At 44.8% G+C, this 25979-nt stretch overlaps 1 long non-coding RNA gene across 1 annotated transcript; it reads right to left on the bottom strand.

The window, feature by feature from the left end:
• Window positions 1–958: 958 nt before the first annotated feature.
• LOC310772262 lies at window positions 959–9405 on the bottom strand. The gene is made up of 3 exons (XR_014552480.1): window positions 9328–9405; window positions 3763–3835; window positions 959–1070 (listed from the first exon to the last, which is right to left on the bottom strand). It is a non-coding gene; the product is annotated as an uncharacterized lncRNA (long non-coding RNA).
• Window positions 9406–25979: the final 16574 nt, after the last annotated feature.

Genomic DNA, 25979 nt, shown 5'->3' with positions numbered 1-25979 from the left:
AACTAGTACCAGGTAACTAGTACGTGGTACAAGTTTCTAATTACTGGGTAATTGGCAGGTCAATACCGGGTAAACATTGATTAAAGGCTGTGTAATTACCAGTAGTTACCAGGTAAATACCAGTCCATTGTCGAGTATATACCTGGTATTTACCTTGTACATATCTGAATTCTTGTCACACTAACACAGTCACATTTATACAAATTGATGGGTAATAGGGGAAAGTTTATATTCTGTAATCGATAATTACTGGGTAAATGCCAGGTACTTACCAGGTAAATACCTGGTAGTAGTCAAGAAAATATCTAGTCATTACCGGGTAATTACCCACTAGATACTTCTAATTACCAGGTAAATTCCTGGTAGTTACTGGGTAAATACCTGTCCAATGTTGAGTATATACCTGGTAATTACCTTGTAAAGATCTGAGTTATTGTCACCCTAACACGGTCACATTTAGACAAAATGATGGGTGATAGTGGAGGTTTACAATCTGTAATATATAATTACTAGGTAAATACCAGGTAATCACCAAGTAAATACCAGGTAATATTCAGAAAAATATCTAGTAATTACCGGGTAATTACCCGGGGACTACCTGGTAACTACCTGGTAGTTACCAGGTAGTTACCAGGTAATTACAGGGTAAATACTTCTAAATACCAGGTAATTACCTGGTAGTTTCCTGGTAAATGCCTGGTAATTACTGGACTGTAAAAGGAAGGGTTACCGAATGGTTTAATCAAATGGGGGTCCGTTGTCTAATTTGTGTCAGTTTAGGGGTGCTTGACGTGAAACAGTTTGAAAACCTCATCCGCACAAGGGATTTCATCACCTTTTTTGGGGGCCCATGGCCCTCCATCCAGAATAATGTTTGGCCCTTCATAGAAAATAATTGGGCACCTCTGGTATAACAGTCATCTTACTTTGTGTCTGAAGGTCCAGGTTCATCACTGCAGTCTTTAGACCAGTCAGTCTTCTTAGACAGAGTCGGACAGCTGGGTACTGGAGACTCTGCTCTGCTCTCCTCTTCCTCCACACACCCACTCATCTTCTGGACTTCAGTCAGTCTGAAAGAAACACACACACACACACACACACACACACACACACACACACAACCTTTTTAATATTTTTATTTGTGTTCACATTTAGACAAGTACAGTAATCCTTGGACACAAACAATAATAGATAAATAATGGTAAATCTCAGAATGAAAAATGTATCTAGTCTGAGTCTATGAAAAAGGAAACAGCACTTGCTCCAAATGTGGCGAAGCAATAGACCTTTTTCATGGCAGCCATTTTGTGTCTCAAAGGCAGGATCAACACAGGTGCAACCAAAACATTAATGAGGGCCCCTGGGCACTGGAACACCTAAATGGAATGGAAGTTGGAAACAATCATTAATGTTTTGGTTACACCTGTGTTTACCCTGCCTTTGAGACACAAAATGACCACTGTGAAAATGGTTGCAGAAATAGAGCAGAATTTTGCCAGTGCCTTTCTGTAGCTTTTTAGGCTGTCCTGCCCTCTGCAGGCCACTTCACAGCCAGCCCGTGGACATTACCTAGGCTTCCAAATATAAACAGCAGCAATTTACGTTTGTACCCCAGCTGTATAAAAGCATCCTTGAGCAGTTGGTACAGAGGAAGAAGCAGAAAGTGACTGCTGGTTCTACATTGCAAGCAGTGGTGCATTGCCCACACAGTCTCACAGACAATTGTAAAATAGCAACGTTTTGGACCAACGTTGTTACAATTTCGGCTCCAAAATTGTAAAATGGTAACGTTCTGAGATTGTAGGGTTAGGGTTAGGGTAGGGGGAGGGTTTAGAAACGGAAAATCTCCGTAAACCACGCCCACACCTGTAGAAACGTATGTTACCATTTTAGAATTTTGGAGCCGAAATTGTAACATAGCAACGTCGGTCCAAAAACGTTGCTATTTTACAATTTTTTGGAGATCGGGTTGGTACTGCAGGGTAGATGCAGATAGACGGCGTATACCCCACCCAGCTGGCTTTGTGTCTGCACTTCTACTGGCAGATTCCCCTGGGATACGTTGCATTATGACCGCGAGGAAGACACTGGAGCTGGTCGCAGCCTGTCTAGCACCCTGTGCAGACTACAGTGACGTTTGTCACCTGCTGTCACCTGCTGGTAGCTTGGTGCTGCAGCTTGATTGGCTGTCTTCCAGTCTTTCAGTCTTCAATTGGTCGATTTCAAATTGGTCCCTCCTTTCGTCGCTGCCGTCCGACACTCATCTCTTTGCAAAGCATGCTGGGATATCAGGCGGCAGACGGCAGCGATGAGAGGAGGGGGCAGTTTGAAATCGACCGATTGAAGATGGAATGCGTAGTCAGTGAATGCCTGGGTCCACCAGACGCAGTGCTTCGCGGCACGGTCCTGAAGCTTCCACTCTGTTCCGCTAAATGCGCCCTGTGCATTTTCACTTCCCACTTCGAGTTGTGTCAAGCAGCACAGAGCAGGCTAACCTGACGCTGCCAGATGGATGTAGGTTGGTTCACATTTGTTTCACAACCTACATCCATCTGGGTTTGGCCAAGCTACCCTGCTGAAGAGGGCGGTCACTTTTTTCAAGCTACTTGGCAGGTGATTGGATGGACCGTCTGTCTGTCACCGTCTGGGCGTGCCAACGCCAACCAATCAGATCGACTTGCTTTCATGACATAGCAGCTGCAGCGCCTGGAGAGAATTGTAAACAGCTAGGACTACAATTGAATGTTAAGAGCTAAATAGTTAGCATGGAGGTCGCAGATTTATGCTGTTTTTGTAAGGTGAATATTGGGTGCAAACATTGACTATTCAATTTGCCAAAAGAAAGAAGAATAACTGCAGATGTCTGACTGAGGATGATGTGCAGGTAGGCCATTTTGCACGTTAAATGTTACGGATTAACTGATGTTACGCTAACGTTAGCAACATTTGCGAGTTAGCTTGGCACCAGCTATCCACAACTAGCTAGCAGCCACCCCAACCTCCAGGCAGCCACTGCCCATGCTAAGAGCCCCTCTCCCGGCCATAGACACCCAGGACAGCCACCCCAACCTCTAGGCAGCCACTACCCATGCGAGGGGCTCTTAGCATGGGCAGTGGCTGCCTGGAGGTGGCTGTGCTGGGTGCCTATGGCCGGGAGAAAGGCTCTTAGCATGGGTAGTGGCTGCCTGGAGGTTGGGGTGCTACGTCTGATGATTGATGATTAATGTTAACGTTAACAGCGATTAACAACACATATCGTTGTTCGTTTCTTCAGGGAACTGATGACACGATATGACACCGAGTGGCACGCACCCTGGACGGCTAACGTCATGGAGACGCAACGCTCTCTATCCTCTATGATCATGGCAATAACATCAGCCAAATGCTTTGATACAATATAATGATTTAATGCTACTATTTAGCATTAAGGACTGGTGAATTTTAACATATCTGTCAGTGGAATGGTAGATGTTTACGCATGACTGGAGAATGTTATCTGCTTACTTTTGTGATAATAAACTAAACGGAGAAAAGACGGCCGTGTGGTGTTGTTACATAATCTGCTGGTCTTGAGGCACGATTGGATAAAATGATAAGATAAGATATTTGTTCCTATGTATAATTGCATATTATCAAATCAAATCAAATCAAGCAGAGGGGGTGGAGCAATGACCGGGACAGCAGGGGGGATTGGCCAAGTACAACTGGGGAGAAAATGGGGAAGAAACAGGAAGGGGGGGTGGATGTGAAGGTGTGTGGTACCTGTGTGGATACAGACTGGACTGTCCTTTGATGCGCTCAGCCCGTTCACCAGCTGCCCTCTGAAGGGGAGAGTCTGCAGAGACAACCCTCAGTCACTCACCAATCACAGCATCACATAGAATAGCACTTCTGTTCTGAAGACCAATCACAGCATCACATAGAATAGCACTTCTGTTCTGAAGACCAATCACAGCATCACATAGAATAGCACTTCTGTTCTGAAGACCAATCACAGCATCACATAGAATAGCACTTCTGTTCTGAAGACCAATCAATCACAGCGTCAGATATAGAATAGCACTTCTGTTCTGAAGACCAATCACAGCATCACATAGAATAGCACTTCTGTTCTGAAGACCAATCACAGCATCACATAGAATAGCACTTCTGTTCTGAAGACCAATCACAGCGTCAGATATAGAATAGCACTTCTGTTCTGAAGACCAATCACAGCATCACATAGAATAGCACCTCTGTTCTGAAGACCAATCACAGCATCACATAGAATAGCACTTCTGAAGCCTTGAGTCTGACTTAGGGTTGTGCGATGTCAGTAAATTATCCATCGTGATTATTCCACAGTGAACCATCGTGATCCACAATGGCATCGTCATTGGCGGGGGTGGGGGGAATAATTAATAATTTATTAAGTCGCTGCGGTGCGGTAATGGCATTCATTGCAATGCGTTCATTAACAACTTGACAGCTGAGCTCTTCACGGAGACCAGCGGGCTTCGATAGGCTACTATTAGCCTCTGTGCTAACAGCACAATGGATTAAATGGATTAAAATGGATTGCCAAACAAATAATAGAGTTTCTTAATAACGGTCCAACCCCCCTTCACCCCATGCAGTTCGGATTCCGACCACATCACATGTGCTGTATTTTTAGACCTGAAAAGGGCGTTTGACACGGTCAACCACAAGGTTTTGCTAACCAAACTGTCCCGTTTTAATTTTTCTGACCACGCTATTAAATGGTTCGACTCTTATTTATCCCATAGAGAACAATGTACTATGGTTGACGGTGTCAGCTCCTCGTACCTGGATTGCCCAACAGGGGTCCCTCAAGGGTCCATACTGGGGCCTATTTTATTCTCTTTGTATATTAATGATTTACCTGATTTTTGTTTCAATGTGGACGTACAGTTTTATGCCGATGATACGGTCATATTTACGGCGGCCAAAACACCTGAGGAGGCAGCACGAGTACTCTCCGGTGCTCTGACCCATATTCAAACCTGGCTTACCCGGTCCTGTCTTCTGTTGAACACACAAAAAACTGTATGTTAGGGATGCACGATATGGATTTTTAGAGCCGATACGATAACCGATAAATATATTCTTCTTGGCCGATAACCGATACGATATAACCGATAATTATTATAATAAAAATAGATATAATTTTTTTGTTTTTGTTTTTAACCTGTATTTTATGCACACCTGGGGTTAAAAAAGGGTTAGGGTAGATGTATGGATGTAGTGAGCATAGCTCTGACCTAACAAATCTAACTAACATCACTGTGAACGCAAAACAAAGAAAACTTCTGATATAATATGATTGTTTTAATAAAGTGTACCACTCAATTATAGTCAATACAAAAATAAAGGCTTTTATAGAACGGAAAGCCAAGCTGCTTAGTCTGCAGATAAAACACAATGACAAAAGGCATAGTAATTTAGACTCTTATTGTCATACTGATCTGTTCAAATTTTGCATTGGTTCCAGTTCTCAGTGAATTGTAGCCTGGGCCCAATGAATGGGGTAGGCATACAGTATATACAGTCCATGGGCAGGCACTATAAACCATCTGTGTTGTTTCACTTTTTACTGAAAAATGCTGCCAGCCTGCCACCAGATTAAATAAAAGGCACTATGTAATGTTGACTGACTGATGCTTTTTATGTAGCCTAATGTGCGCGACTGCTCCTTTGTTTTCATTATTGGCTGTCCCGCAGCTAACGCTAACTAGCGTGGTTAGCTTAACGTTAGCGAGTGGTTTTTTGGAGTTAAATACACAATCCCTGGATGTTTCATTTCGGGTAAAGGGGTTTCCATTAGTTTCTATAAGTTTACGCAAGCTCTGTGTTTGAAGTGCTTTTGTGGGGCTGTTTGATCACAAGCCACAGACTGTAAATGTCACAGTTTGCCAAGCGGACGAGCCTGCAGGGTAGGCCCGCTACGACTGAGCTAATGCTAACAGAACTCGCTAACACAAACAACAAATATCCGCTGCATCATCGCCAGCTTTGGTTTAACGTAATGCCAGCTTAGAGGTTTCCCCTCCTCTCGGAACCTGTGTGGGACATGGATTGCAAATTACAGTAGTTTTCTGATCATTGTGAAACTGAAAAACAGCAACACACTACACACTGGCAGCAGCCATGTTTGCGTCGCAGCTGTGATGTCATGAATGTGCGACAACAAAACAGGATTATTATCGGATAATTTATCGGAAAAAGGCCATTATCGGAATAATAAATAATAACGCAAAATGGCCATATCGGCCGATAATTTATCGGTCCGATAATTATCGTGCATCCCTACTGTATGTATATTGTTTTCGAAGCAGTCTTCTACCCTTACACATTCAAATGTCTTCCTGGGAGCTGAGGAATTGAATGCTGTGAATGAATTCAAATACTTAGGTGTTATGTTAGACTAGAGCCCCCGTTGTAAGTTCTGGTATGATCATGCTCATTATATACAGAGCCTTATTGTGAAGCACTTCCGTTTGGGAGGTCTTTATACAACACTTGTATTTTTAACTTTTCTATGTATTATTCTAAATGTATTATTCTCAATGTGTTACTAAATAGTTCCTTGCCTCTACTCGGGACAAGGCACATTACAAAATGTTTAATTTTATTTTCCTAATTGATTGTACTTCCGGCATGACTGTATTTAGCCATCTTTTTTGCCTGACACAGCACAACGCTGAGGAAGGTCTTTGACTGAAACGTTCGTTGCTGCTGCCCAGGTACAGAAGGAAATAAACCAACAAAAAGACATTTGGAGTGCTGGCTTTTCTCTTGTTCATAATTCGTGCTTGCCTTGCACCCAGTGAGTTTTTAAATATTTTCGAGTGTGCTTGCAACCTGACTTTCTGTTATGTTAGACTCCACACTCTCGTTCAGGAGTCATGTCAAAATGATCTCGAAAACTATTAAATTTAATTTATGTAATTTTAGACAAATAAGGTGTTCATTATGTAATAGTGCTGCTCTGATGTTCCTGCATTCCATGATACTCTCACATATGAGCTACTGCTTAACCAGTTGGTCTATGACAGGCTCAACAATTCTTAAACCAATCGAATCACTTTACAAAAAAGCATTAAAAATCCTAGATAAAAAACCCTTCACCTATCATCACTGCAATATTCTAACTAAATCCAACATGCTAAGCTTTGACAACTTCAGGAAATTCACCTCTGCCTGCTTGATATACAAAGTCCTACATGGCCTAGCACCTCCACCTCTTGTAACCTTTATTAAATATAGATCTACTGCCAATCCGACCCGGCTAACTAGAGCCATCACCAACAGGGATTGTGAAGTTCCGCTCAGAAGAACCCTGTTTGGTCAAAACGTGCTATCCTTTAAAGGAAGCGCTGTATGGAACAGCCTACCTCCCTCTATAAGGGGTAGCTCCAGCTTGGCCACCTTCAAGGGCCATCTGAAGGCGTGGCTGAGAATTAACCAGTCTTGTGACCATGTGTGATTGTGCAGGATGCTCACACATGTACTAACTTTTACATTAATCATTTATTTTTCCTTTTCTCTCTTTTACTAATTGTACTATTACTGATATTGTATATTTCCTATGTAATGAATGTATGTGTTATCTGTCACTTTGCTTTCAACCTGCCAAGGGACTCCAGATGGAAACTAGCCTTCGAGCTATAATCTGGCATATTTACATGTACTGACTGTACTGTTCATTAATATGCACTGTCCCTTTCTCAAATAAATAAATAAATCAAAACAGAGCCAGGCGACTGAATGAAGCAGTACCAGCAATTTGAACGGCGCAAATAACAAAACGTTAACGTTACAGGTCCTCACCAACAACGTGTGTGTGTTGAATTTAACTAGCTGGCAGTAAACTGACTGAATTACTGGCTGATATAACGTTAGATTCGCGTGGGCATTTGAACCTAATGAGAGCGATTTGACGAGAGGAGAGTTGAGAGAGAAACACAGCTGCTGCTGCTGTAACCTCAACGCGAGACTGATCAGTCATTCAGACTGATGAGTCTCGCGTTGAGGCTGCTGCTGTGAGCGACTTCAACTTTCACTTTGGAAACAGGCGAGTTAAATTCACAGTTGAAGACTTGTACTCACTTTGGGTTGAAAACAGGAAAGAACGTGAAGTTTCTTCTTTGTCTTAAAAGTTTTGCAACAAAAGAACTGACTTCTCATGCGCGGGGGATGTCCCGGCGACATTAAACAAGCGCTCCCAGTGCAGAGAAGCACTAGAGCGGAAGAGGGGGAGGGGAGGCTTCTCTGAGTCTGAACTGGGCGCGCTCGTTTAATGCCGCCGGCGCGTCCCCCACGCGTCACGGTAAGTGGACTTGGTATTTTTTATTATTAAAACGGCACAAATTTATTTCGAACAGATAATTAATCACGATGATCCGATGTAGAAGGCTCAGAGGTCGATAAGGGGTCGGCCAATCACGATGGTCGATGCCATCGTCCATCGTGCCAACCCTAGTCTGACTTGTACTTTGATGACTTGAAAAGCTTTCTAAAGTCTTGACTTAAGATCTTGTGTTTGTGTAAATGACTTAGATTGAAAGTGATGAGATTTGTTCCAGCAGACGACTGAATTTAAATGTTTTCAGAATTTCTATGGAATGATTAAATTGATTGAAGTTGAAACTGATGATAGAAATCAGACTCATGATGCTCTTACCAGGCTGTGATCCTATTCAAAGCATATTGCATTGAAAAGTCCTCGATATTTAGTTTGATTTCACATATTAAATTGGGACTTGATCAGTGCTCTGTCAGATGTGTCGCTGCACTAATGTGACGATGACAGATTCCTCCACATTAGCAGCACTTGGTGACTGAAGTTATTCTTCATTTTGTGTTCTGTATTATTCACATGTAATTATCTACTGATTTCTATCTACATATTCCTCTAACACAGCGCTTTTCAAAGTGTGAGGAGTGCCTCCACTGGGGGGCGCCAGCCAACTTCAGGGGGGGCTCGACGTGGCGCGGAGAAATCAGAGAGAAGAAAATGCACAGCCTCCACTGGACATGTCCGCACCGTCACAAAAGTAGCCTACGAGGTTGTCTGCAGAGAGCGTGCACACCCTCTGATGACGGAATTTACGCGGATTAATTATTTTTAAATGTACAAAAAGCAAAAGTAGATGTCTGGACATTGTAATTGATTTGTGCGTTACCCAACCCATGCCAACGGCACACAGCAATTAATTTCACCAACATGCAACAATGTAGTGACTTACTGGAAAGCCACTATTAGAAGTTTTCAATACAAAGCTGTGATTGAACAACATTGACCAGCATGCAATGGGAAACACTCACCAAGTCACCTGATGAAGAGGAGAGAATGGCTTGGAGGTGAACAAACAAGCACAGGGCCAGTTAGATAATCACCTGACCTGAAAAAGATTCAGACAAAATTGAAAATCTCACCTACTCAATCATACAAAATGAGGTAAAGCACAACATTAAATTGATTTTGGCATTTTTTATGAGGATGTAATTTAAACAAGTTATCAAAATGACAACTGTATTTTACTCAGTATCTTCTATCTAAATTATATTATAAAAAGGAGCAAGTGGGCAATGTTTATTTGTTCTGTTTCAATTTTTGTCCCGCTGATATTGTCATACGAGGTATTGTGACATTGCTGATGATTGTCAAAATGAGTACGGTGCACCCACATCCCCTCGAACCCCACAGTGACTTAGGGTCACATATCCTACAAGCCAACGTGCACATTCAGCGGAGGAGTGATGTCATCTAGGACACCATGGCTTGATGCTGCTCAGAGAGCAGCAGCCAAATGGCATGAAGAAAAGGAGAAGTTAGAGGTTATTTCATTATGATGGTATAATTCAGTAATTATAAGGTTTATAATCAGGTTTTGTTTATGTGTTTAATACATTACAAGTGGTAATCAATGTGTTCTAAACGTGTCTGGTGGATACGTATGAAACTATGGTTACAGTACAAGTACAGTAGAGTTAAAACATTATGAGTTTCACACACACAGGGCACACAGGGCCTGTGGGGTAACCATGATGTGTGTGGCAATGTGCACGCATCCGGCAGCAGAACCAGAGAGGAACACTCACGTGTAGGATGCACAGGGCCTGGGGGTATGTGTGAGTTGTTAGATGGCACATACACACACCATTAAATACAGTGGAGTATGGGCACGCACACACATTTATATTAAGGGTGTAGGGAGTTAAATTAAGTGTGTTTGGAGGAAAAAGAGAGAAATTATTTGATGATAGAGGGGTAAAAGAGGAAGTAGAACAAGTGCCTGCTTGAGAAATACAGTGGTTGACTGAAGATATGTGGACATGTTTCCATGGAAAGTTATGAGTGTCACAAGGTATCTCGTCCCAGGCGGGGCAAGTTACAAATGGAGTAAGGTGAATCAGAGGACAAGGCCTGAGACAACCTGGCACGAGGGTTAAGCAGCGGGCATGTCCTAGGCGCCGGTTTGGTCCAGTTTGGGGGTTGCAGGTGTGGGAAATGAGGAAGTGGTGGTTGGAGAGTTTGCAGGTATGGCGTAACAGTGTTGTAAGAACTGCATGATTTGGCAGAAAAGTTATTATAAAAGACAGGAGAAATCATCAATTGGGGTCTTGGCGTCCCCCGGCGTGCAGATGCTATCTCCGACCAACCACGGACCTGAGACCAGCCAGTCGAGACCAGCCAGAGCGCAAGAGTGAACACTTGCAGAGACCCAGTCTGATTTTGATGGGTAGGGACCTTTTCAACAAAGGTTTAAGATGTAATTCGTGTAAGGCGGGGTCATCTGTCATTAATTCACAGCTGATAGGAGCACAGGTGAATAGCACAGATGATGTGTCTAGATGGGCTTTTGGCTGATTTCCTCTGGTTAGGAAACAACAGTCTGCGTCTGCGAGCCGCTGAAAGAGCCGCCTGCCACAGGAAAGGAAGTGGTTTTTAACTGTTAGATGATATTACCTTCCTCCAGGCTAGCGGTTGGGAGGAAGTTTGATGTGTTTAAGCGGTAGTGAGGGAGCTGGCATTAATGAAATGGTATTGTGGGTTGATTTGATTTGAGACCGGTTAGCAGGGTTGGGCTTAAAATGGTTGGTGAAGCCGTTTTTTCCTGAAACAGGAAATATATGAGATGAGTGGAAAGAACTAATTTAAAACAGATCACAATTTGTAACAAAGATTATCCATAAGTTACCTAGGCTGGGGCAATTTTATTATTGGATATATAATTAGAAACATAGCCCGCATTCATAGGAGTGGGTTTTGCATAGAAAAGGACCTAAGACAAATTATTCTATTTGGAGAGAATGGATATAAATGATCCATAGTTATAGAAGAGTATTTCCCCCAGCAGAGGGGGGTAAATAAATTATTTCATTAGTCACACACCTTGATTTGTAAAGTAAGTGCTATCATATGGTGAGGCATTTCCATTGTAAAGGTGTTTAAATTAATTTCTCTAACCGAGATAAAGGTGTATGAAGATGTAAGAAGTATAATTGTAAACAAATATTATACAGTTGACAGATATCAGAAATTAATCTGCTCTCATAGCCACACTCCTAGATATAGAGGGAGCATTATTATGTGCTCAAGGTGACGTACATTGCCTTCTATGCTAAAACCCTCTAAATGAATTTCCCCCCTTAAAGCGAATGCATTTATATAAAATACATTCAGAGAGTTCCCCAAACATCTGACCAGCCAGATATCTTACCAGAACAGCCGGTAGTTGTGGCGGGACAATGCCGGCGCCCAACGGCAACTTGCGCGGCGCCAAAGGCAAAATTTTGGGCCCCTTGAAACCAGATTAGAGGATCATTTACATTAAGATTAGACTGTTTTTCAGTCTTAACCATCAATTTGCTGAGTGAGTGGCACTGCTCTTGCCCAGATGTAGCCATAGGCTCAGGGGTTAAAGTAAAATAAAATTACTGGCTATAATAAATCACAATTAATATATGGATGTTTTTTATCGAGTCAAACAAGTAGGTTAAGGGATCAGTATAACAATTATAACTAACAGTAGCCACAGGAACTACAACAACATTGTCAAACATATGTCCCAACTAAAGAGGTTCTCTTCCACCAGTCACACAGCTTAGCTCCACCCAAACTCTCACCCCTCCTGTCCCACTGAGCTGATGGTCTGGTAGCCTACTGTTATGAAAACACACCAATTAATACTGTCAGACAACACCTAGCATGCCTAGGCTAACCACCTAACGCTAGTGGTGAGGTCTCCAGACCATAGTTCAAGCAGAAGGCCACTCACGCGTAATCCGATCTCAACGTGGTCAAAAAATCCTAGTATGACGTCTGCTATGACGTCAAACATGACGTCAGTTAATCCTCATATATATAGCAAGGGTCCTACGTCACCTCTCTCTCTCTGGCCGACCATAGCAGCAGCAGCCCACGGCAGTCCATCTCCCTTGAAGCCGGCCCCGAAGCGTTGTTTTGCACCAGATCCGCAGACCGAATCAGCACCCACAAGCCTTCTCTACCCGTGGATATTCCCATTCCTGGCATGTCGAGTTCAGTCATCGGTCCCCTGTCCCGGACCGGCCACGGAGCGTACTTGCCTTCCGAGGTGCCTGACGAAGACGTTGGCGAAGCGACCGGACCACAGGCTGCCAACATAGCCCCCCGCGCGCCACTGCGACGGCCCCGGTAGGAGAGCAGAAGACGAAGCGCCGCGCCGCGGACGCCCAAGAACGCGTGCGAGCGTGCCGGAGGGAGAGGCCGATCGGCGCGGACGTGCGAGAGGCCGCGGGCGAAGACCAGTAGAGGCAGCCGCCCCCAGAGCCGGGAGCCGCTGGGGAAATGGAGGCCGCGGGGCCGCCGCGAGACGCCACGTACTTCCTGGTCGCACTGACCCCCAGGCCGCCGGGCAGATTCACGGTGATTGACGGGAACCGGCTTGGAGAAGCGCTGAAGCCGGAGCGCCGTGGCATCTCGGGCACTCTGGGCAGACCGAAAGGTCCATGGGGCGAACGGTTCATTCTGGCGGCAACAGCTGAAATGTAGTGCAATTTGCTTCCCTTCCAAATCCAGCGACGTAAAATAATCCATTCACGAAAAGAATAAGCACTCCCAGGAATTCATGGACGATAAAAGTTTAACGTTACATGCAGTCAAGCAGAAAGTCGCACTCGGCAGTAAAACTCGCATCCATGTTCCATCCTGTTCTTTCTGTCACGAAGACTATAATCCACCAGATCACATGACGTTTTTCATCAAGTCTTTAATCCACCGTCACACTTCAGGACATCCTCTTAATCCAAAACAGAGTGTGAAAAGTAGCTGTCTCCCTCCTTGTTGTGGTGTTTGCGAAACGGAGGTTCACGGTAACCAGAGACCTTTTATCGTAAAGATGCGACAGCACACAGCCAATCCGCCATTTTGGAGACTAAGCTTCTGCCCCAGCAAGGAGCCGTATTTCAGGCCAAAATGGCCGCAGCGCCGTTTTCAAAAAGGCACTATATACTCTTGCCTTCTCATTCTCAATCAACCCCACGTGACTGATGGTGACTGATAAATTAAATTAGGAAGCTCCTGTGATGATGACAATGATAATTTCTTAACTTTAGCCGATCTGAGGGGGTTTATCTGAACAACAATCTTAAAAAAAAAAAAACTCCACTATCACCCCCCTTCCTGGAGCCCGACGACACCTTCATAATACCAGACTCGCTCTGTTAGTCGTCTTGGACATGGACGAGGGGACGTTAGGTTTCATAGTGACACTGCGAAATACGAATCCGGTACATAAACGGACTCGATCCGGATCCCCTCCCTCTGATGGACCTGTGCAGGCGCTCCGTGCGGGCGGCTCTAGGAAGGGACCGCCCGAGCGGAATCCACGGACTGCCCCTGCCCGCCTCTCTCAAGAGCTACCTGCTCTACCAAGGACGGGGTTGACGACCACAGCACACCGAGCATACCCCGGAGGACCAGTCACCCGTGGACGCGAAAGGACCCATGAGGAAAGTATCAGTACTTCAGCATTTAAACGGGCAATCTACCAGTCCAGTAAAATCAATTCAATTTAAAAAAAAAAAAAAAAAAAAAAAAAAAAACTTTATTAGTCCCGCAAAGGCCAATTTAAGGCATGAATACTGCAAACAAGCTGTACTCTGTACACATCCAAAAACAATACAAAAAACAAGACAATAAATACAATAAATGACACTGATAAAGCAAGATCCCTGATTACAGTGTATCCAACACCACAAAGGAATATAGGTGTCACATCAATACAAATTAATTTCAGTCAATACAATCCAAGTGCATATTAGACTTGTTCAAGGGTTCAAATCAAAAGGTCAAGGTACAGACCTAGTCTAGATAAACTGACCACTTCTCGTACTGTGGCTGTTCACCAGTCGAATGGCCTCTGGAACCAAACCAAACTTCCTTCTGCTTGTTTCGCAGGCAGGCTGTCTAAAGCGCTTTCCTGATGGCATTAAGTCAAAACAGACATGAAGGACATGCGTGGAGTCATTGATTACCTCGTGCGCTTGGCCTGCGATCTGACTATTCTACCCAGCGGGCATCTCAGCCTGCCTATCTCCGACGCCTAAGCGGAAATCGCTTCTGGCAAATGGCCAGCGGGAGTCACAATAATAATAATAATTATAATAATAATAATTACAACAATAATAATAATAACCACGCAAGGGGCCATTCTAACACCCCTGGCCCACGGAGCTTGTCTGAGCATCAGCTAGAATGAGTGTTACTGCATAACTTCGGACCGAAGCCAGACGGCCCAGGGAATGCTGACGTCTTTCCGTGTTAAGCTACCCGGTCTTAATACACCACCTCCTGTTCTTAACGAATTTCAAAGTAAAATGCCTCTGGCATTTCTTCAGAAGCAGAATCAGAATGACTTAATGATCCCCGAGGGGAAATCGGGACAGGTTACAGTAGCTCGCTCACAGTACACACATAGCTTAAAATAAAATAAACAGTAGTAAATGCAACGCAAATGCAAAATACAAAACACGTCAGGTAAGTATACATTCCGTGTCAATTATCATTATTGCACCCGGGACTATATTAAGTCGGCTTGCCCTATACGCCACACGTGGCTCAGCCAGGCACAGTTAACCTATCGGCTGGCTCAGTCTCAGGGAGACTGAGCGTCTCCGAGGTGCTCTTTAAGGAAGGCATTAAATAGACTAATGGCCACAGGCAGGAATGATTTCCTGTGCCTCTCCGTACTGCATCTAGGTGGAATCAGTCTCTCACTGAACGTACTCCTGCGTTCGACTAGCACGCCGTGGAGTGGGCGCGAGTCATTGTTCACGATGGAGCGTAGCCTGGACAACGTTCTCTTCTCTGACACCGCAGCCAGAGAGCCCCGCTGCCCCAGCACACAATAGCATACAGGAAGGCACTAGCCCCCTTCTGCCCTTTCTCGTTCATGGCTCACTACGTCAAGCTCAGGCCTCGGACCGGCCCCTCGGCTCCCCTGCTCCTCATCGCACCCTGTCACCACACGACAAGATCCCGGTTCACCCTGCACCTCAAGCAGACACTCCAGCAATGCAACCCCCGACGAAGGACTACTCCAGCCACTCCTTCAGGATCGGAGCGACCACCTCGGCCGCCGAGCAAGGAGTGCCCTCCGCCTCCCTCCAGCAAATGGGCCGCTGGCCCTCATCGGCACATCGTCATCGCCCGGAACAATTCCCCCTTCTGCCCCTTCTCGTCCATGGCTCACTACGTCAGGCTCAGGCCTCGGACCGGCCCCTCGGCCCCCCTGTTCCTCATCGCACCTTGTCACCACATGACAAGATCCTGGTTCACCCTGCACCTCAGGCAAACAAAGAAATACTCCAGCCACTCCTTCAGGATCAGAGCGGCCACCTCGGCCGCCGAGCAAGGAGTGTCCTCCGCCTCCCTCCAGCAAATGGGCCGCTGGTCGTCATCGGCATTCTCCAGCTACATCCGCCCGGAGCAGGCGGCCATACTGGCGGCCCAAAGAACCCTCCTCCCTTAAATCGGTGAGCATGGCAACAAACAATGTCCCGGACTTCCGTGCCGATGAAGAAAATGTCTCGTTGGTGGTGGCTCCCCGAAAGCACGGCGCCAGCAAGGCGCAGTAAACTCCCCGGCTCATTTTTGGGGGGGAAAGAGAAAGAGAGAGCAAAAAAGTCAGGGTAGTCGCGCCAAGGCAGCCAAGTAGGCCAAGCCGGGAAGCGCCAAGCTAAACTCTAATGTACCAAGATCGAAGGCCCGACCGAGTTAGGAGCGCCGGCCGCAAATAGCCGTTAGCCGCTAAAAGGTCGAAGGCCGGAAAAGTACAATCGCGAAGCGCCAAGGCGGCCAGGTAGGCTAAGCTGGGAAGCGCTATCGCGAGGTGCCCGACCGAGTTGGGAGCGCCAGCCGCAAATAGCTGTAAGTCGCTAAAAAGGTCGAAGGCAGGAAAAGTACAATCGTGAAGCGCCAAGGCGGCCAGGTAGGCTAAGCTGGGAAGCGCTATCACGTGCCCGACCGAGTTGGGAGCGCCAGCCGCAAATAGCTGTAAGTCGCTAAAAAGGTCGAAGGCAGGAAAAGTACAATCGTGAAGCGCCAAGGCGGCCAGGTAGGCTAAGCTGGGAAGCGCTATCACGAGGTGCCCGACCGAGTTGGGAGCGCCAGCCGCAAATAGCTGTAAGTCGCTAAAAAGGTCGAAGGCAGGAAAAGCAAGATCGAAGGCCCGACCGAGTTGGGAGCGCCAGCCGCAAATAGCTGTAAGCCGCTAAAAAGGTCGAAGGCCGGAATAGTGCAATCAACTACTGGCGCCTGCAGATCTCAATTAACCTCCGGTAATCAGATCTTCCTTTTGGGGGATCTCCTAGCCCATGCAGGCGCCCTCCTCTGCCTCAAGAGCAGCGCCACTGGCCAATGGAGTCAAGCGCCAAAGCATTTGCCATGCACGCCGATTGCTAAATAAAGTTTGTCTAATCCTACCAACTGGCCTCTCCTGATTGAAGTGAGGTCTCCAGACCATAGTTCAAGCAGAAGGCCACTCACGCGTAATCCGATCTCAACGTGGTCAAAAAATCCTAGTATGACGTCTGCTATGACGTCAAACATGACGTCAGTTAATCCTCATATATATAGCAAGGGTCCTACGTCACCTCTCTCTCTCTGGCCGACCATAGCAGCAGCAGCCCACGGCAGTCCATCTCCCTTGAAGCCGGCCCCGAAGCGTTGTTTTGCCCCACCCACCTCCCCAGTCCACCACCAACGAGTCTTGACTCCTGATCCCCCACGGGGGGGGGGGGTCTCCTAGCCCATGCAGGCGCCCTCCTCTGCCTCAAGAGCAGCGCCACTGGCCAATGGAGTCAAGCGCCAAAGCATTTGCCATGCACGCCGATTGCTAAATAAAGTTTGTCTAATCCTACCAACTGGCCTCTCCTGATTGAATTACAGTTCAGCATCAAGTGAAGAGGAAACATCCCACTGCACACGGTTACATCTAAAACATATTCCTCAGAATTACAGAACCATCATGGAGTCAGGTAACAGATGAAATCAACATCTTGTTATCAACTAACTCAGAGACTAGCAGCAGCTGACACATCTAATGCTAACCAGAAAGTTAGTAACCAACTAGTTACTGCACTAGCAACAGTTGTTTGTTAATGTTATCATGTTGCGTTACAGATAGGTGCCTATAGCTAATTCAGTAACGTTAGCATTGACGCAAGTGAAACTCCACTAGACTTTTTCTCTCCATCAAATAACGTTATTCTGCTGACATGCATCTTTATGATGGAAATAACAATTAGTGACATGTGGTCGTGGAAAAAGCATCAACCCCCCGCGCTGTCAGGGGGGAAAAACACCGAAAATAATAACGTTAACGTTACTGCAGCAAACGTTTGAGCGTGTGTGTGTTAGCAAGTTTTACCTGTCCGTGTCCAATAAAAGACAACTCCGCATCGCGCATGTTTTCAAAGTTCCTCCACCTTTGCAGTAATAAATTAACTCCAATTCTCACAATAACAAACTTCTTCAGCCCAATGCTGTCATGGATAATTTAACGTTAGGAACTTGTCTTGAGAGGCAGATCGGCAACAGTGTTTTGTTTAGCGTTACATGGTGGCTTTGCAGGGTCGCGTCAGCGGGCCGAAAACATAGCACAACGTAGCAAAACATTTATCAGCGAACATAGTGGTGCATTGAAACAGGCAAGGAAACATGACGTTCAACCTGGAAACCGTAGCAATACATTTTCAGACTACAGCCCAGGAGAATCATTTGGACGTCCGGTCGGAATTTTTCAAAATAAAAGCTTTCATTCAAACTCAATACAATACACATTGAAAATATACAAAGGGGCTTTAATTTTGGTATTTTTCACATTTCATATCTGGCACATGTCAACTTGTCAAAATTCCGAGTCGGATCGAGAGAGCCGCCAGACGGTGAAATGTCCGACGACCGGCTCTTGTGGAACTCTCTGTACATTTATAGTAGGGCTGTGGCGATTCACTTATCTCCCGATTCGATACTATCACGATTCTTGGGTGCCGATTCGATTTATATTGCGATTCTTAAGTATTGCGATTCTACGATTATTGCGATTCGATATTACGATTTATTGCGATTTTTGTTTATTTCTTTCTTTTATTTTTTCAGTTTGTTTGCTTTTTTACACTAGATTAGAACATGGGAAAAGTTGAATCATACACTAGAGACCGTATTTTATATCATGAGTAGGGCTGGGCGATATAGTTAAAAACAGGGGCGGACTGGGATCATAATTCAGGCTGGGCATTAGATACCAAGCAGGCCAGGCCGATATGGGCCGACGCGCGTGAAATTTGGGCCGTTTGAAGCCCAATTTGGGCCGTTTGAAGCCAGATTTGGGCCGTTTGAAGTCCAATTTTACAATGAGATGCACCCACTTTAACCCTGAAGTGTAATTATTACTTCAGACTAACTAATAAAGTAATAAAACCACTAGTAAACCAGTAGGCGGCATCTGGCCTGCTGTTCAGTGAGTGGCCTGACTGCAAGCACCCAAAAACTTTTTTTTTTTTTTTTTTTTCGATTATCGATTCTGGAATAAAAGATTGTTTCAAAAAATCGTGACATTAAAAATCGCGATACTTAGGTGAATCGATTTATTTCCCCCACCCCTAATTTATAGGAGAATAGATTTTATTCAGTGAAAGTTTAGAAATAATTCATTTTCAGGCGTACACACCGTGATCAGAATGCGACATGCAATGCCATCTAGGTTCACTTATTATGGAAGATGGTTAGAGGCGTTTTCCATTTGAATTGAATTCATGCACTGTGGGATTATATGGGATTATTATTAACACTTCATATGGGAGTTTGATAAAATAGCATTTTATTCTGGGAACAATTGTACTGGAATTTATCTGGTTGGGAATTTGATAAGGCAGCACTTTATTCTGGGAACAATTGCAAAGTGGTTTATTTGGCTGGGGTGTGAACGTAAACAAGGCAAGTGTTCAGAATCAGAATCACTTTTATTGCCACAGTATGCAAGTTACATACGAGGAATTTGTCTTAGTGTCTGTATGCAGCATAGCTGTTACATCAATATACAGGGATAAGAAGTAGGCTTCGTCTCCGTGCCCAGGTGAGCCCACCTTTGGCCAAAATGCCCAGTATTTCCAGGGAAGAAACAAGAAAATTTGGAACTAAGGCCATGTCCACACGGAGACGGAAGCTATCTTTTTTTTTTTCGTTTCAGAAAAGTTTTCCATAAACATGGAAACGTTTCAAGAAATGTGTGTATCCACATGAAACCACTGAAACCGCTGTAGAATAACAGAGAAAGACAATCTCGTCAATAATGGCATACAACCTCTAGGGGCGCACAGTCTATAATCTCACTGTAGCAGCAGCTTAAACCCTTGGCTTTGCGGGGAGGTTTGCCATGTCGATGAATAAAATGATGAAACCTACAGTATACAGGCAAATACAGAGCTGTTCAGCAGGGCTGATGGTCTCCCTGTAGCCTACAATATAGAACGTTAACTATCGGTGACATTCCTGATATCATCCACTTCCATGATCTTTAGACATGTTGCAAACACATCCCAGCATATTGGCCGCTCCTGCACATCACAGCACAGGCTAAATGATGCAACATAAATATACATTACCGTAAATTCCGGACTATAAGCCGCGGCTTTTTTCCCGTTTTTTGGCCTTTTTTGCCCCCTGCGGCTTAAATAACGGTGCGTCTTATCTATGGATTTTTTCCAAAAAAAAAAAAAAATCTCTCTTTTTTAGCACTCTTTCTAACTATAAATCCACTTCTGTTTTAATTTCCTCTCTTGCCCTCTTTTAACAACATAACATAACATAACATAACACAACACAGGTAAGCAGAAAGAAAAAGACGAAGCAATCACGCCATGAATGAGGAAATGACTCACCTGCTGGAGGCTGGAGATACACCGCTTGGGCTAAACTTTTACTCCGTGAAACACTATCGATTAAGTCCGACATCGCTCAGAGGTTTTGAGCAGCTTGAAAACAAGTTTGAAAACGTGCAGAAGTCCATCCACTCACTCACTAAAGAAACTAAGGCAACCGTGAACAGAGTTTATAATGCGGAAAAGCGCATCCGCGCACTGGAGGACAAAAACAACACAGTGAGTCCGAAAATGGATAAAATGCAAAATCGAAACCCTGCACACGCAAGTTGATGACTTAATCAGCAGGAGTAAAAGAAATAACATTCGCCTGATCAATGTAAAAGAGGGAGCTGAGATTGGTGACATGGACGCTTTCGTGGCAAAATCCTGTGTTACATCCTGGACCTGAAGGAAGGCGAGAAACCACCAGAGGTGGACAGGGCACACCGGGCGCCTCGGCCACGTCCAGACCCCGGCCTGCCACCGAGGGCCATCTTCATCTGCCTACTCCGCTGGCCCGACCGTCAACTCATCCTCCAGGCTGCGGGGAAGAAGCCCCTCACCTGGGAGGGTACGCGCTTTTTCGTCCGGCAGGACCTCTCCGCATTGGTGCAACAGAAACGCGCAACATACAACAGCATCATCGAGTCAATGGATATCGCTTTGGCGTACTGTACCCAGCGAGACTCGTCATAACCATTGATGGACAGCGGCGGAACAAGAGCTCAAAGTGAAACTGCCGAATATCTTTTGAGTTGGACTGGTCAATAGTACTGTGAGTAACTAAAATAAAAAAATAAAAAACGGAATTCTCTCTTCTTTAGCACTCTTTCTAACTATAAATCCACTTCTGTTTTAATTTCCTCTCTTGCCCTCTTTTCACCACACCGCGGACACTGTGTGCACTGTAAAAAAAACAAAAAATACCACAATGTGTGATTTTGTCTGGGGATTAGTGACCTGACTTTTGTTTTGTTGAAATGTTAATAAATGGGAGCTTCCCCAAACAGCCATCTCTTTCCCGACAATCCCCTCTGTGCACGAAGCCTTACATATGGTAATTAAACATCTTATAGACTTATATAGCTTATAGACCGATGCGGCTTATAGAAGAAAAAAATAGTCACCTTTGAAGGTGCGTCTTATAGACCGGTGCGTCTTATAGTCCGGAATTTACGGTATATAAACTCATGGCATAAATGTGTTTTTATTGGAAAAAGTCGCGTCAAGTAAGCTAAAGTCTTGTTGGAGTGGACACGAGCGGATATCACAGACATCACAGTGCAACCGCGTGTTCCTCAAACCTCTCACTTCCCTATTCACGTTGTATTTACGAGGGCTATATATAGGGCAAGAGAGTATGTTGGTTTTACTCAGGGTTTACATTTCATTTCATTTCATTTTGTCCAATATTAAAATATTCCAGAATTGCATGTTGTATTAAAAATAAATATAATTTCTATCTAACACATTAAGCCTGATTTTGTTTGTGTTATTGTAAAAATGTAGCCGCCGCTAAGCCTTCTGGGAAATATCCGATGAAGGGAGGGGAGGGGTGGATGGGTAGAGTCAGCTGTGGAGCCCTGAGGATGTTGTAGGCTACACGCTGTTCTCCGTGTCCACTTGTTGCTGACGGTGGTAATAGAGGAGCATTATATTTTGCTGCAAGATCCCCACTGCTGTAGCACGAACGTTACTGCCATGATTGTTATTGTTGCTGGTGGAGAGAGGTGGGGCTATGGCATCATCGTTTCAGGAAAGATGCGTATGGGTTGTAAACACGGAAATGCAAGGGTGTCGTCTTCAGATTTAATCACTCTGGGACCCGTTTTGAAAAATTAGCGTATACTCCCAGAACGTATAGTCCCAGAACGCGGTTCCATCTGGACGAAACGTCTATATGACAAAAAACTTTAGCGGATACACCTAAACTCGTCTCCGTGTGGACATGGCCTAAGTACTCAGGAGTTGTTTCCCTGATGGTGTTACAACAAAACACGATATTTACAAACAAAATAAGAAAAACCGCTACGGAGCAAAACACTGAGGCGTACATAGGGAGCGCCATCTTGGAAGCTATATCAGTGAACCTAGGTTAGAGTGAATCTATTTGTATCTGGGGAGGAAACCAGTGGTTTGAGGCCCGCTCGACCTACAGTACAGCTGGTGGCTGACAGTCATGTCCCGCTGAGAGGTCAAAAGGACTTAAACGAATGGAACAGGGCCTATAAGCATGCCATTCTACTTAAGGAAATTACATTTGAGTGATTTACTTTATCTCAGCTGGATCATTTCAAGTCCTGGACAATAAGATCTTGTGGAAGCGTTACTTTGAACAAGGAGTGTTAGATTTGGATGGGGGGAGAAAACATTCTTCTTTTCACTGCGTTAAGCAACAGGTTGGCGCATGAGAGAGCGGCCGTGACAGCTATTTTTAGAATGGGTGCAGAAGGCCACATGCAGCCACAATCAACTTCTACTGAAAGTTACAGTAACTAATTCAAATGTACTGTAGCCATACAACATGTGTTGGGATTTGACTGGAGGTGATCCATCTGAGTTATAGTGACTAATCAGAGTATACTGACTATGGTCATGTTCAATTCAGTTCAAGTGAGTTATATATGAACAGGGTAGCCACCATACCAGAGGGGAAATGCTGTTCAAATGTTGGCTTGTCTGAATCTGGGATGCTATTCCAATGTTGGGGGTGAATTTGGAATGCCTTTAGTGAACATTACGTGCTAACCAGTGAGATTTAACCCATTGATATCTAAGCACGTTCTCTAGAGTGGCACTCTATAAACCTACTGCACGTTTGTAAACAGCTCCTGTAAACCAGACGTTTTGTGCTCAACTTGACAGAGCGGTCGGCGTTCACTAAAGCCTTCATATCTCAGGCTCTGTAGCACATAGAAACATAATTGCAGTCGTCTTGAAATACGGCAAATTCGCCAAAAGTCACTCACCCAATGAGCCTTGGCTAGCGTGTCAACAGTCACATCATAATCTGGGTGTGGAATCTTCTTATTCATTGATGTCTTCGTCCTCAAAGTAAGTCATACTAGGTTCAGTTCATCACTTAGCGTTAGCATTAACTTAGCTTACTGTCTGAGACGCGGCCATGCAGAATTGCCACTGTGCAGCAGAAGAACGTGCAGTAAAACCTTGAGGCTATTGCAGATTGGAACATGAGATAAATACATCTGAAATGAGTCAGCAGCATTAATTTCATCCTCTAATACAACTAGAGTTGCATGGGAAGTCTTGTTGGAATGGCGGCGCTTCCTTGATTTGCCGTGTAGTTCACACCTGTCCACACCGTCGAGGCAAAAAGAAAAAACTACAACACCCACAATGCATTTAACCTCCGCGTCTATTTCAGCAAATCATGATGCATTTCATCGGTCACATGTCTTGAAACAATATACACGTACCAGAGCCGCCTCTGTGTTGCAGCCGGGATGAAAGGTAAAAGGACACGCCCATTGCCGTCGGTGTCAAACTACCTCCTCGCTTTAAGTTGCAGCTCCACAGGGTGTTTCTTTGTCTATTTTCTAAATTCTTACCTGAACCTGACACCTGTTTTTTTCCAGTGACCCTGGTGGAGGGACTCCCCACTCCTATATATAGGCTACCTATACAAATGTTTCCCCCAAGGCATAATACCATGCAGGCCAACACACACGCAGATACATGCATGGAAATGTTGGCTGTTTGAAGCAAGATTTAGTGAATATAATGCTAACGTGACGTTACATGTTATCTATTTGCTCACTAGAATTCAACATTACCTACACATTTTTATTCTATCTTATTATATTTTAATACTTTATTAGCCTACTTCTACTTTATTACCTTTCTTATTTTACCGTTTGCCTTAATTGCCTTTTCACTGTTCACATTGTTTGCCTATAGCCTAGGCTATATTGTTATGTCTGAAGAACGGGCGGACCACGACGTGCTGTTTGATGCTTTATTAAACAACGGCTGCTGGTAGTACAGGCTTCAATGCTCATGCTGCCTAGATGCTAGCAGGCTAAACTGTTACTCCCCACAGTCCGACGTAACTTACGGTACTGTCGTAACACTCTTAACACATTGAGTGCCAGCCATGTTTTCAATCCTGTGGGTAAGTTGTGCCAGGGGTGTTTTTGACGATTCTGGCTCATTTTAAAACAGCCGAGGATTCTTTTCTGTTACGACTTCGTGAACACCAATCATCTAAAAAGAACTAATAGAATGTGTGCTTTCTCTGTCTAAAAGAGTTAGTTTGTAGAGTTAGTAGTTATGTAGATATTAGCCGTTGAATACAGCATGGTTTTGGCCTCTGGGAAGGAAAGCTGAGATAATCGCAGTTTTGTGAAATTCAATCAAATAGCCAGAACAGTCACTTTAACCATTTATTTTTGGCATCAGTGAGACATCAGACATCTGAACAATAGTTGTTTTCAATAATGGAGGAATAATACCATAATAAAATAAATAAATGTCAAAATAAATACAAAACAACAGCAGACCACAGGTCACTCAGCTTTTTTTTTTTTTTACATGTTTTTTTTTTTTATAGGTTTTTTCAGTTCGTGATCAAACCGGTTTGGGCTCGTACACCGAATCCAGAACTGCTCCAAAATGTAATGGGTACTTCCTTGGCCCATGTTACACCCATCCACAAAGTTACATGAAAATCAGCAGGTACTTTTTATGTATTCCTGCTAGCTAGCAAACAATCAAACAAAGAGCAAAAACAATCCCTGGCAGGTTTTGTTTTTTTACGACCCATGCCTACTCAGCGCCTGCGCCGCTGAGCAAGGTTCTTGTTTGAGTGGTACTCCTCATAGCAGCTACCCCTGTGTAATGAGACCCCACATTTGACACACATGTAGCGTGACTCTCTTCTAACATTTTTCTTTGCACACATGCTACACCTCCTCGTTGGGGTATCTTTTTTGGGTGTGGGTGGTATGAGGACCATTACATGGCCTGCTAGATTGACCTCCAGCCTGCATTGAGGGTCCAGGTATGGTCGCCGGGGTGGTTGGTCACTGCCCCCCGCCCCCCCCCACCTCCTCCCCGCCACCCCCCACCTCCTCCCCGCCAGCCCCCACCTCCTCCCCGCCAGCCCCCACCTCCTCCCCGCCACCCCCCACCACAGGTCTGGTCCATGCACCGACAACACTCAGAATGAAATCCAGCAATGTTTCACACTTTCTCTGGCGTTTAGCTGGGTGTTTAGCTTTGTACAGAACAAAGGCGTTATAAAAAGAGATCTGAAACATGTACATGACAAATTTGAAGGGCCACCTGGCTGTCTTCCTGGCAAACGGATAGTATGCAATGTTCTGATCCAATCTGTCGACCCCATTCATGTACTTGTTGTAGTCTGCCACACACTTGGGTTTTGTGTGTGCGACCCTCTCTCTGCTGCCTTTCTGCCTGACCTGCACCGTCTCCATCGTGTCGTCGTGCAGCGTGGAAACCATTTTCACGATTCTTTTATCTCGCCAGGCCAGAACCATGGTGCCACCATTGTGGCGCATGACCGTTTCCCCCAGCTTCACGGTGTG

Source organism: Poromitra crassiceps, assembly GCF_964638095.1.
Source record: "Poromitra crassiceps genome assembly, chromosome: 2".
Taxonomy (NCBI): Eukaryota; Metazoa; Chordata; class Actinopteri; order Beryciformes; family Melamphaidae; genus Poromitra; species Poromitra crassiceps.
Note: the sequence above shows the minus strand (reverse complement) of the source record. Positions and strands in the feature narration are given on the sequence as shown.